Genomic DNA, 9,314 nt, shown 5'->3' with positions numbered 1-9,314 from the left:
ACGCACCACTCACGCACACGCCGCCGGCGGTCGCACGACTGCGAACGAGATTCCGAATCTATGACTTCCGGAAAGCCGACCAATAAGAAGCCTGTGCCCGCCCCTCGGCCTGGAGCGGCGCTGCCTACTGGCTCCCTTGCGTAGCGGGTGGGGGCGGGGCCTAGATGGTTTGGGGCGGGGCCTACCTGCCTTCTCCACGCTCAGCTATCAACCCTTACACAACGCTACCTGGTTGCTAGGCGACCGCAGTGCAACCAATCCGCTCTTGCCAGTGCCATACTCTCCTTGCTGGCCTCAGGCTGTCTGTCTTCTGCTTTGTAGCCAGAACGCACATGCCTTCAAAACGCACACACAGTACACTGCTTAGACCCTTCTGAACTCTGGACACGGGGAGAATTGACTGGAAAGAGTCAGGCAGGACCTTTCTGGGGTGATAGAAATGACATGTCTTGCCCTAGCCGTTTTGACTCAGTGGATAGTGTTGGCCTGCGAACTGAAGGGTCTCGGGTTCGAGTCCTGTCAAGAGCACATGCCAGGGTTGTGGGCTAGAACCCCAGTACGGGGCCTGCAGGAGGCAGCCGATTAATGGTTCTCTCTCATCATTGATATTTCTATCTCTCCTTCTCCCTTCCTATCTGAAATCAATTAAAAAAAAATTTTAAGCAGAAAAGAAAAGAAAAAGAAAAAAAGAAATGATGTGTCTTCTTTTAGGTGGTGGTTATACAGATGTATACAATTCTCGAAACTCTTGGAACTTAACACTTAAGATCTTTGCATTTATTAGAGGTCGATTACATCTCAATTGAAAAGTGGTAATACGTTGGGACCGAAAAACCACCTCAGAGCTTCTCACTGGACTAATAATAAAGTCCAAACCCTTATGGTAGCTCACGAGGCCCGGATGGATCTTCTTGCTCATGCCCACACCTCCACTTTCTCTCTCCCCAGGTTCCCGTCTCCCTCATCTTGATCTGATAGCTAACGTGGGCTTAAGCTAAGAGAATTCAGTAACTTGTCCAAGATCAGGGGCTGCTAAGTCTAAACCTCTCCAGGCATAGGGAACCTTTTTTCTGTCAAGGACCATTTGGATATTTATAGCATCATTCCAGGTCCATACAGAAGATGTACCAACTTAAAAATCAGCCTGCTTGCTGAAACCGGTTTGGCTCAGTGGATAGAGTGTCAGCCTGCAGACTGAAAGGTCCCAGGTTCGATTCCTGTCAAGGGCATGTACCTTGGTTGTGGGCACATTCCTGGTAGGGGTTGTGCAGGAGGCAGCTGATCAATGTTTCTCTCACATCAAAGTTTTTAGCTCTCTATCCCTCTTCCTTCCTCTCTGTTAAAAAAAACAAAAACAACCTTTGTAATAATATGAACAATAAAGATTGATTTATATATATATATATATATATATATATATATATATATATATATATGTATAAAACCAGCCTGCTCTATTTGGTCAAACATTTAATTAACTCACTCCCTCACTCCTAATGCCTTGGCAGGGCCAGACCAGATTATTTTGAGGTCCTTCTGCGGCCTGAGGGCCAGATGGTCCCCACTCCTGCTCTACATTATACTGCCTCTAAAGTTGGTGGGTTGTGGAAATATACTGTAGTGTGTTTTAACCAAATAAAAACTTGAGAACTTACGAAGAGCCTTGGGGTAGGTGACAGGCGCACTCAGAAATGCAAGCTACTTTAATTTGCTGATTTCACATATATAGAGCGCTCTCTATGAGACGGGCTGCAGTGGTACTGAATTTGACCTTCCCTGCATCCGTATTTTTATGTACAGGTCTGTCTGCCTCTCCTAGGATTTGAGCTACTTGAAGACAGGGGGAAATGCTACTTCTGCTTTTTTTTTTTTTAATATATTTTATTGATTTTGTATAGAGAGGAAGGGAGAGAGATAGAAAGTTAGAAACATTGATGAGAGAGAGTCATCAATCAGCTGCCTCTTGCACACGTCCTAATGGGGATATGCCCGCAACCAGGGTACATGCCCTTGACCGGAATCGAACCCGGGACCCTTCAGTCCCCAAGCCGACACTCTATCCTTTGAGCCAAACCGGTCTTGGCTACTTCTGCTTTTTATGCCCACAATCCCCTACCATCTTTCCTAGGAGGCATTCAGTAAAAGTGTTTAGGAGGATCTATTATTTCTCTTAAATCTTCCCTCTTCGTTCTATTCCCCAAGCGACTGCCCTGGTTCTGGGCCTCTTTATTGTTCCCTGGAGCTTAGCCTCCTACCCAGCTCCCAGCCTTATTCTCGCCGGCAAGCAGCTGCCACTGTCACAAAAGCCTTCCCTCGTGAATGTCCTTTACCCACAGAAGCGTCTGGATTGAAGCCAGCCTTCCCCTCCAACCTCACCTCCCTTCTGTTCTCCGGCCCAAGATGGAACCAGCTCTTTTACAGCCATGCTTCCATAACTTCTTTACCTGGGAAACTTTTTTAAAAAATATTTTTTATTAATTTCAGAGAAGAGAGAGAGGCCTAAATATCAATGATGAGAGAGAATCATTAATCAGCTGCCTCCTGCAGCCCCCTACTGGAGATTGAACCCACAACCTGGGCATGTACCCTGACCGGGAATTGAACCTGTGACCTCTTGGTTCCTAGATTGATGCTCAACTGCTGAGCCACACCCGGCTGGGCTACCTGGAAATCATTTATTCATCCATTAAGACCCAGGCCCCAGACAGGGAGCTCAGTTGGTTAGAGTGTTGTCCCAATACACCAAGGTGGTGATTTGATCCCCAGTCAGGGTTCATACAAGAATCAACCAATGAATGCATAACTAAGTGAAATAACAAACAGATGTTTCTTTCTCTCTATCTCTCTGTCTCTCTCTCCCCCTCTCCCCAAACAAAAACAAAAACGAATGCAATACCTTTCTCATTCATTCATTCTTTCAACATACTGTCCAGCGGTTGGAGATCCAGTGGGAAAGAACTAGGCTCCTGGCCCAAGCTCAGCTCAGAGGGGTGGGAGGGAGAACAGAGAAAGAGAATGTGATGCTCTCAGGAAATCAGAAGTATTTTAGCTGATTTATAGGGAAGATGAGAACTGGTGAGATTAGAGACCTAGACATGGACCAGATCACAAGGGCCTTATCATTATACTATAAACTTTTAATACTCACAACAGTCTAAAAGATGGAGGTTGTTATTATTATCATTACTAATTTATCTGTCATTTCTCATTCTCCTTTAAGTCATGATCTCATTTTGCCTCGGCTAAGGCAGAGAGGTTAGGTACCCCGAAAATAAGACATCCTCCGAAAATAAGACCTACTTACAGATTTCCTTCTGAGTGAAATATAAGGCATCCCCTGAAAATAAGGCCCCCCTAGGCTAAACATGAGAGATTTGGTCCACTGATTCTGAAAGAAATGGAGTCACAAGAAATTCACCAGGAAATTCAGGAATTGGATTGTTATGATGATGTTCCAGAAGATGATGACATGATTGTCATTGAATAAATGAGTAAATTCTTGATACTGTAGGATTCACAGTTTGTCTGGTTTGTGCTGACAACTACCGTACTACCATACTGTATACAGGTAATAAATTTCCTTTATTTACATTTAACAATAAATGTGTACCGTATTCTTCTTCAAGGAAAAATAAGACAACCCCTGAAAATAAGACCTAGCGCATCTTTGGGAGCAAAAAATAATATAAGACACTGTCTTATTTTCAGGGAAACAGGGTTGGTCTTTAAGGTCACAGAGCTGATGCGTTGCAGAGCTGCAATTTAGACTCCCTTTAGCCAGAGGGCAGCAAAGAGAAGCCTTAGAAGGTTAGAACAGCCCTCGCCAGTTTGGCTCAGTGGATGGAGTGTAAGCCTACAGAATGAAAGGTCGCCGGTTTGATTCCATCCAGGGCACATGCCCAGGTTGTGGGCTTGATCCCCAGTAGGGTTCATGCAAGAGGCAGCCAATCAATGATTCTCTTATCATTGATGTTTGAAATATATATATGTACACACACACACACATATATTATATATTAAAAAAAGAAGGTTAGAACAGGTAAAGGACACAGTGACAGTCAGCTGGGTGGACAGTGGATGGGAAGAGGGTAGGTTGAAGACAAGAAGGCCAGGGAGGAAGCTGTTGGGTGATTCCTATAAGAGAAGGCCCCTGGCAGGGCTGGTAGCTCTGGAGAGTGACCTTGGGCAGAGTCCAGAGGTCCTCAGGGGCTGGACGCATCCATAAGGTGAAGGACAGAGCGGGGAGCCAATCCCTGAGGGCTCTGCCGCTGGCTGGGGCGGGTCTTCCATGGAGAGGGGAACCTGGAGGAGGCCAGGCTGGGGGTGGCGGGGCCGGACTGCAGACCTCAGTGCCTCGGGTTCCCAGGCTTCTTTCCTGGAGTTCAGCTCGCAGGACCGTCACCGGGATTTGCTGGCACGTTTGGTCTCCTCGTTAGCAAAAAACAGGGACCGGCTTCTTTATTAATTCTCCGCATCGTTCCATGGGGGCCTGGAGGCGGCTCACAAACACACACAGACCTCCTCGGCCAGGTCCTGGCCAGCAGAGGACTTCTTTGTCGCGTCCCTCCCCATCCTCCGGGCCCAGTCCTGTGCCTGCACTGGGCAGCGCGGGTAGCTGTGCTATTTGCATGGACAAAGGAGAGCAGACTAATCGCTGAGACGGGGAAGGGAGGAGAAGTGCGGGGGAAAACTAACCCAGGAGGAGGAGGAGAGCCAACGTGTGGGTAGGGATGGAGTCCCTCGCCAGCGCGCTAGCTGACCAACCGTGTGGAAACCGATGGACCTCCCGGCACCCCAGATGCCTCTGCAAGATGGAGATAATAATAGAACTGACCTCAAATGACCCCCGGCCCCGGGTAAAAAATATGTACAGTATATCCTAGAATGAAGTAATATGAAGCCATCAAAAAGGATGAGAGCCCTAACCGGTTTGGCTCAGTGGATAGAGCGTCGGTCTGCAGACTGAAGGGTCCCAGGTTCGATTCCGGTCAAGGGCATGTACCTTGGTTGTGGGCACATCCCAAGTAGTGGGTGTGCAGAAGGCAGCTGGTCGATGTTTCTCTCACATTGATGTTTCTAACTCTCTCTCCCTCTCCTTTCTTCTCTGTAAAAAAAATCAATAAAATATATATTTTTAAAAAGGATGACAATGCTCTTTGTGTATTGTATAGAATGATATCCAGAATATATTGTTAAGGATTAACAAAGCCAGGCACTGAACAGCGTGTATGGGATGTAACCACTTGTGTCAAAAAGGGAGAAAAATCGCCGAAACCGGTGTGGCTCAGTGGATAGAGCGTCGGTCTGCGGACTGAAAGGTCCCAGGTTCGATTCCGGTCAAGGGCATGTACATTGGTTGTGGGCACATTCCCGGTAGGGGGTGTTGCAAGAGGCAGCTGATCGATGTTTCTCTCTCATCGACATTTCTAGCTCTCTATCTCTCTCCCTTCCTCCTCTCTGTAAAATATCAATAAAATATATATTAAAAATAATAATAAAATAAAAAGGGAGAAAAATTAACATCGTAGTCTGTGTGTGTGGGCACAGGTGTATGTGCCTGCGCAGGCGTGCTCTGCCAGATCACACAAACACCTGATTGCATTGGTTGTCTCTAGGGTGGGTGCTGGGAGAGGGAGAATTTTCAACCAAATACCATTTGGAGTCTTTGATGTGTGGGATCATGGGAATATATTACCTCCTCAAAAGTGAGTAAAAATTACATTTTGAAAAGCAATTAAGATTTTTTTTTTCGCTTCTTAAAAAAAACCCCACCTCTCCTGGCCCCCTTTTCCTTCAGCTAGTGCCCTATTTTCTGCTCCCTTTGCCAGCAAACTGCCAGAAGACATCGTCTGTGCTTTTCCAAACCCTCTGCAAGCTGCTCCAGCCGGGGCTGGGGGTTCCCTGTCACCCACATGCTCTCAGGTCACTGACGCCCCCCACGAAGCCAGACCCAGCGGGAGTTCTCAGTCCTCAGCAGCAGCATCTGTCCTGGCTGACACCCTCCTCCTCCACACACTCCTTTCGCGTGGCTCCCTGAGACCAGGCTCCCACCTCAGACTCCTCCCCGACTTGAAACCCTGGGGCTCAGACCCACCTTTGGGTAAGGTGACCAGGCGTCCCACTTTTGGCGGGACAGTCCCAATTTTTATCGGGACTGTCCCGCCAAAAGCGGGACGCCTAGTCACCTTACTTTTGGGGTCTGGACTCCAGCCTGCCCTTCTCTTGGGGCCTCACCGCTTAGGGCAGCAGCCAGGGGCAGCTGGCTTCCCACGTGTCCATCCAGGGCCACCCCTCTCCTCGGCACCAGTTCACACACCCTGCCTCCTCCATCGCCCTGCAGCAGCTCCAGCTGCTGGTCACACCCCCCCCCCCAAAACCTGCTTTTCTCCTCGGCTCCCCAGACTTCTCCCCTCTTCCGGGGGCTCAGCCACCACCTTTGTCTCTCACACCCCTGCGAACCCTTAAACCAATCCTGCTGCTTCTACCTCCAAAATGCACCAGATCCCAACCCTCCCCACACTCCACTGCTACCCGCCCGGCCAGCCTGCGCCTTTGCAGCTGCCCCACCTGGTCCTCTGTCTCAGCGCCTCCTCGTCGCCCAGTCCGCACTCAGCGCTGCCCCCAGAGGCGCTGCTGTAATATCGCTCAGGAGGTCTCAGCCTCGTCTCCAGACCCCGGGGGAAGAGCCTCACAGCCCCGGGGCCCCACCCCAAGACCCCCTGCCCCAGGGCCCGTCCTCTGCCTGGTTTCCTGGCTCCTCCCTCCCTCAGGGCCTCTGCCTGCTGCTCCCGCTCCTGGAGCATCTTCCTCTCACCGCCCCCTACCCTGGCTTTTTTTAAAATAATCTTTTTATTGATTTCAGAGAGGAAGGGAGAGGGAGAAAGAGAGACACATCAGCCGAAAGCGGTTTGGCTCAGTGGTAGAGCGTCGCTCTGCGGACTGAAAGGTCCCAGGTTCGATTCCGGTCAGGGGCATGTACAATACATTGGTTGCGGGTACATCCCCAGTAGGGGGTTGCAAGAGGCAGCTGGTCGATGTTTCTCTCTCATCGACATTTCTAGTACTCTATATCTCTTCCTTCCTCTCTGTAAAAAATCAATAAAATATATTTTTAAAAAGAGAGAGAGAGAGAGAGACACACACACACACATCAATGATGAGAGAGAATCATTGATCGCCTGTCTCCTGCCGCCCCCTACTGGGGATCAAGCCCACACCGTGGGCATCTGCCCTTGACCGGACTCAAACCAAGAACCCTTCAGTCCCCAGACCAATGCTCTATCCACTGAGCCACACCAGCCAGGGCACCGCCTTCATGTCTTCCTCCCTCACCTCCTCCAAGCCCTTGCTTTAATGTCACTTCCGTGTCGGCGTCATTTCCCCTGACACACAGATCCCCGGTTAAATTTAACCAGCCCCCTCCCTGCCGCCCTCCCTGCCCAGCAGGCCTCTGCGGCATCCACCGCCTCCGACATATGGCCCGGGCTCCTGCCTCCCCCTCCCTGCGAGCGCCAGGCGCACGGCGAGCCGGGCCAGCCTTCCGGGAGGAGTAAGGAAAGGAGGAGCAGGAGAGCTGGCCCTGAGGTGCGCCTGGTCCTGCGGGCCTGCTGGCGAGGAGGCATCTGGCTCCTTTCCGTTACAAAGGGACCGTTCTCCCCCTTTGGGGTCCCGGCCCGTCTCAGAGCATCCCTCTCAGCCTCCCCTTCAGCGGCCGGACTCGCTCTGCTCTCGCCTCGGTCGCCAGTGTGTGGTGTCCAGAGCGGTGACCGTGCCTTTGTGTGTTTGTGTGCTCTGCTCGGTGTGAGTCTGCCTGGAGGAGACAGCTCTGTGAGCTCCATCCGAGCCGAGACCATCTGGCGCAGAGCAGGTAGTCAGTGAGTATCCGTCACAGTGTGAACGGTGAACGGATCACGTGATCAGAGCTGCCCAAAAGGCAGCAGTCGGATTGCAGAGGACGCTGGGGGCGGGGAGGGAGGGAGGGAGGGAGGGAAGGATTACCCTGGGGCACCAGGCCAATCCTGGGTGTGGGCTGCAGAGAGTGCCCGCACAGGAACCAGGCACCGGGGACTGGAGGACATTTCAGAGGCAGTGTGGTAGCAGTGCAAGTCCTCATTAATTTTTTATTTTTTTGATATATTTTATTGATTTTTTTACAGAGAGGAAGGGAGAGGGATAGAGTTAGAAACATCGATGATGAGAGAGAAACATTGATCAGCTACCTGCCTCTTGCACACCTCCCACTGGGAATGTTCACACAACCAAGGTACATGCCCTTGACAGGACTCGAACCTGAGACCTATCAGTCCGCAGGCCGACGCTCTATCCGCTGAGCCAGACCAGTTAGGGCTGCAGGTCTTCTTTGAATGGAAGCCAGAAGTCCTGCATTCCCATCAGCTCCGTTATCAGCTGTGTGACGCTGGGCCAGTTTCTTGGCCTCTCTGGGCCTGAGTTTCCACATCCGGTAAGTGGCGCCCACACCTGAGGGGCTGTGCAGGCAAGGCTGGTGCGGGTTCGAGGCCATGGTTGTCCAGCACTGCCCGGGGGTGGGCGTGGGCCTGGGGGTCAGGCCAGGAATGGTGGACTTAGCATTCGGGTGAAAGTACTAACAGGATTCCAGGGCCGCTGGGCGCTGACCTGCCGCTTAGCTCCTCCGAGATGAGGGAGGCTCTGGAGGAGCCAGACTTTTGAATCCTCATTTTTTCACAGAAATAGCCTCCCTGACGAGCCCTGGTGGAAGCAGATGATGCTTGTTACTGGCTGTGGTGGGCGGTGGGTGGTGCCAGGCTGCTCATTTCCTGAATGAACAGCTGTGCCCTCTCCTGCATGGCTCTGCCTCAGCCGGCCCCTCCATTCCCGCCTCCCGCTGCCTGCTGCCAGCTGGCGGGGAGGAGCGGGGAGGAGGGGGACATGGGGGGTCCCTGTGCATCCCTGTTACTTCCACCTGAATCCAGGCTCAGCTTCTCCGGACCACCAGCAGCCCAAGGCCAAGGCCGCCCCAGCCCAGAGCCGAGGGGAGAGGAGCCGACCTGGCACCAGCGAGATTCCAGCCCGAGTCCCGGTGCCGGTTCTCACTGGCCATGGGGGCCCGTGGACCGGGGAGAGGACAGGGGAGTCCCCAAGCGAGACAGGGAGCCGGCCCAGCAGAAGGCGGCGGGCGGCGGGCGGCGGGCGGCGGGCGCGCTCTGTCACGGCCACTTCTGAGCCGGAGACTCCGTGTCTCTCCCGGGGCTGCCATCCCGGTGAACCTCAGGGCTTGTCGTGAGGCAGATGAGGAGATGAAGGCCATTATTATCTTTGCGGCAGGGCAAGGCGAA

The 9,314-nt window shown here is 51.8% G+C and overlaps 1 long non-coding RNA gene across 1 annotated transcript in view; it reads right to left on the bottom strand.

Annotated features, from left to right (window-relative positions):
- Nucleotides 1-8,918: 8,918 nt before the first annotated feature.
- Nucleotides 8,919-9,314, bottom strand: part of LOC123653107 — a 25,019-nt gene continuing 24,623 nt past the window's right edge. The window contains exon 4 of the long non-coding RNA XR_006742736.1: nucleotides 8,919-8,928. This is a non-coding gene — a long non-coding RNA (uncharacterized LOC123653107). The remainder of the gene's footprint in view (nucleotides 8,929-9,314) is intronic.

Source organism: Pipistrellus kuhlii, unplaced genomic scaffold (assembly GCF_014108245.1).
Source record: "Pipistrellus kuhlii isolate mPipKuh1 unplaced genomic scaffold, mPipKuh1.p scaffold_m20_p_3, whole genome shotgun sequence".
Classification (NCBI taxonomy): Eukaryota; Metazoa; Chordata; class Mammalia; order Chiroptera; family Vespertilionidae; genus Pipistrellus; species Pipistrellus kuhlii.
This window is presented reverse-complemented; position numbering and strand designations above follow the sequence as displayed.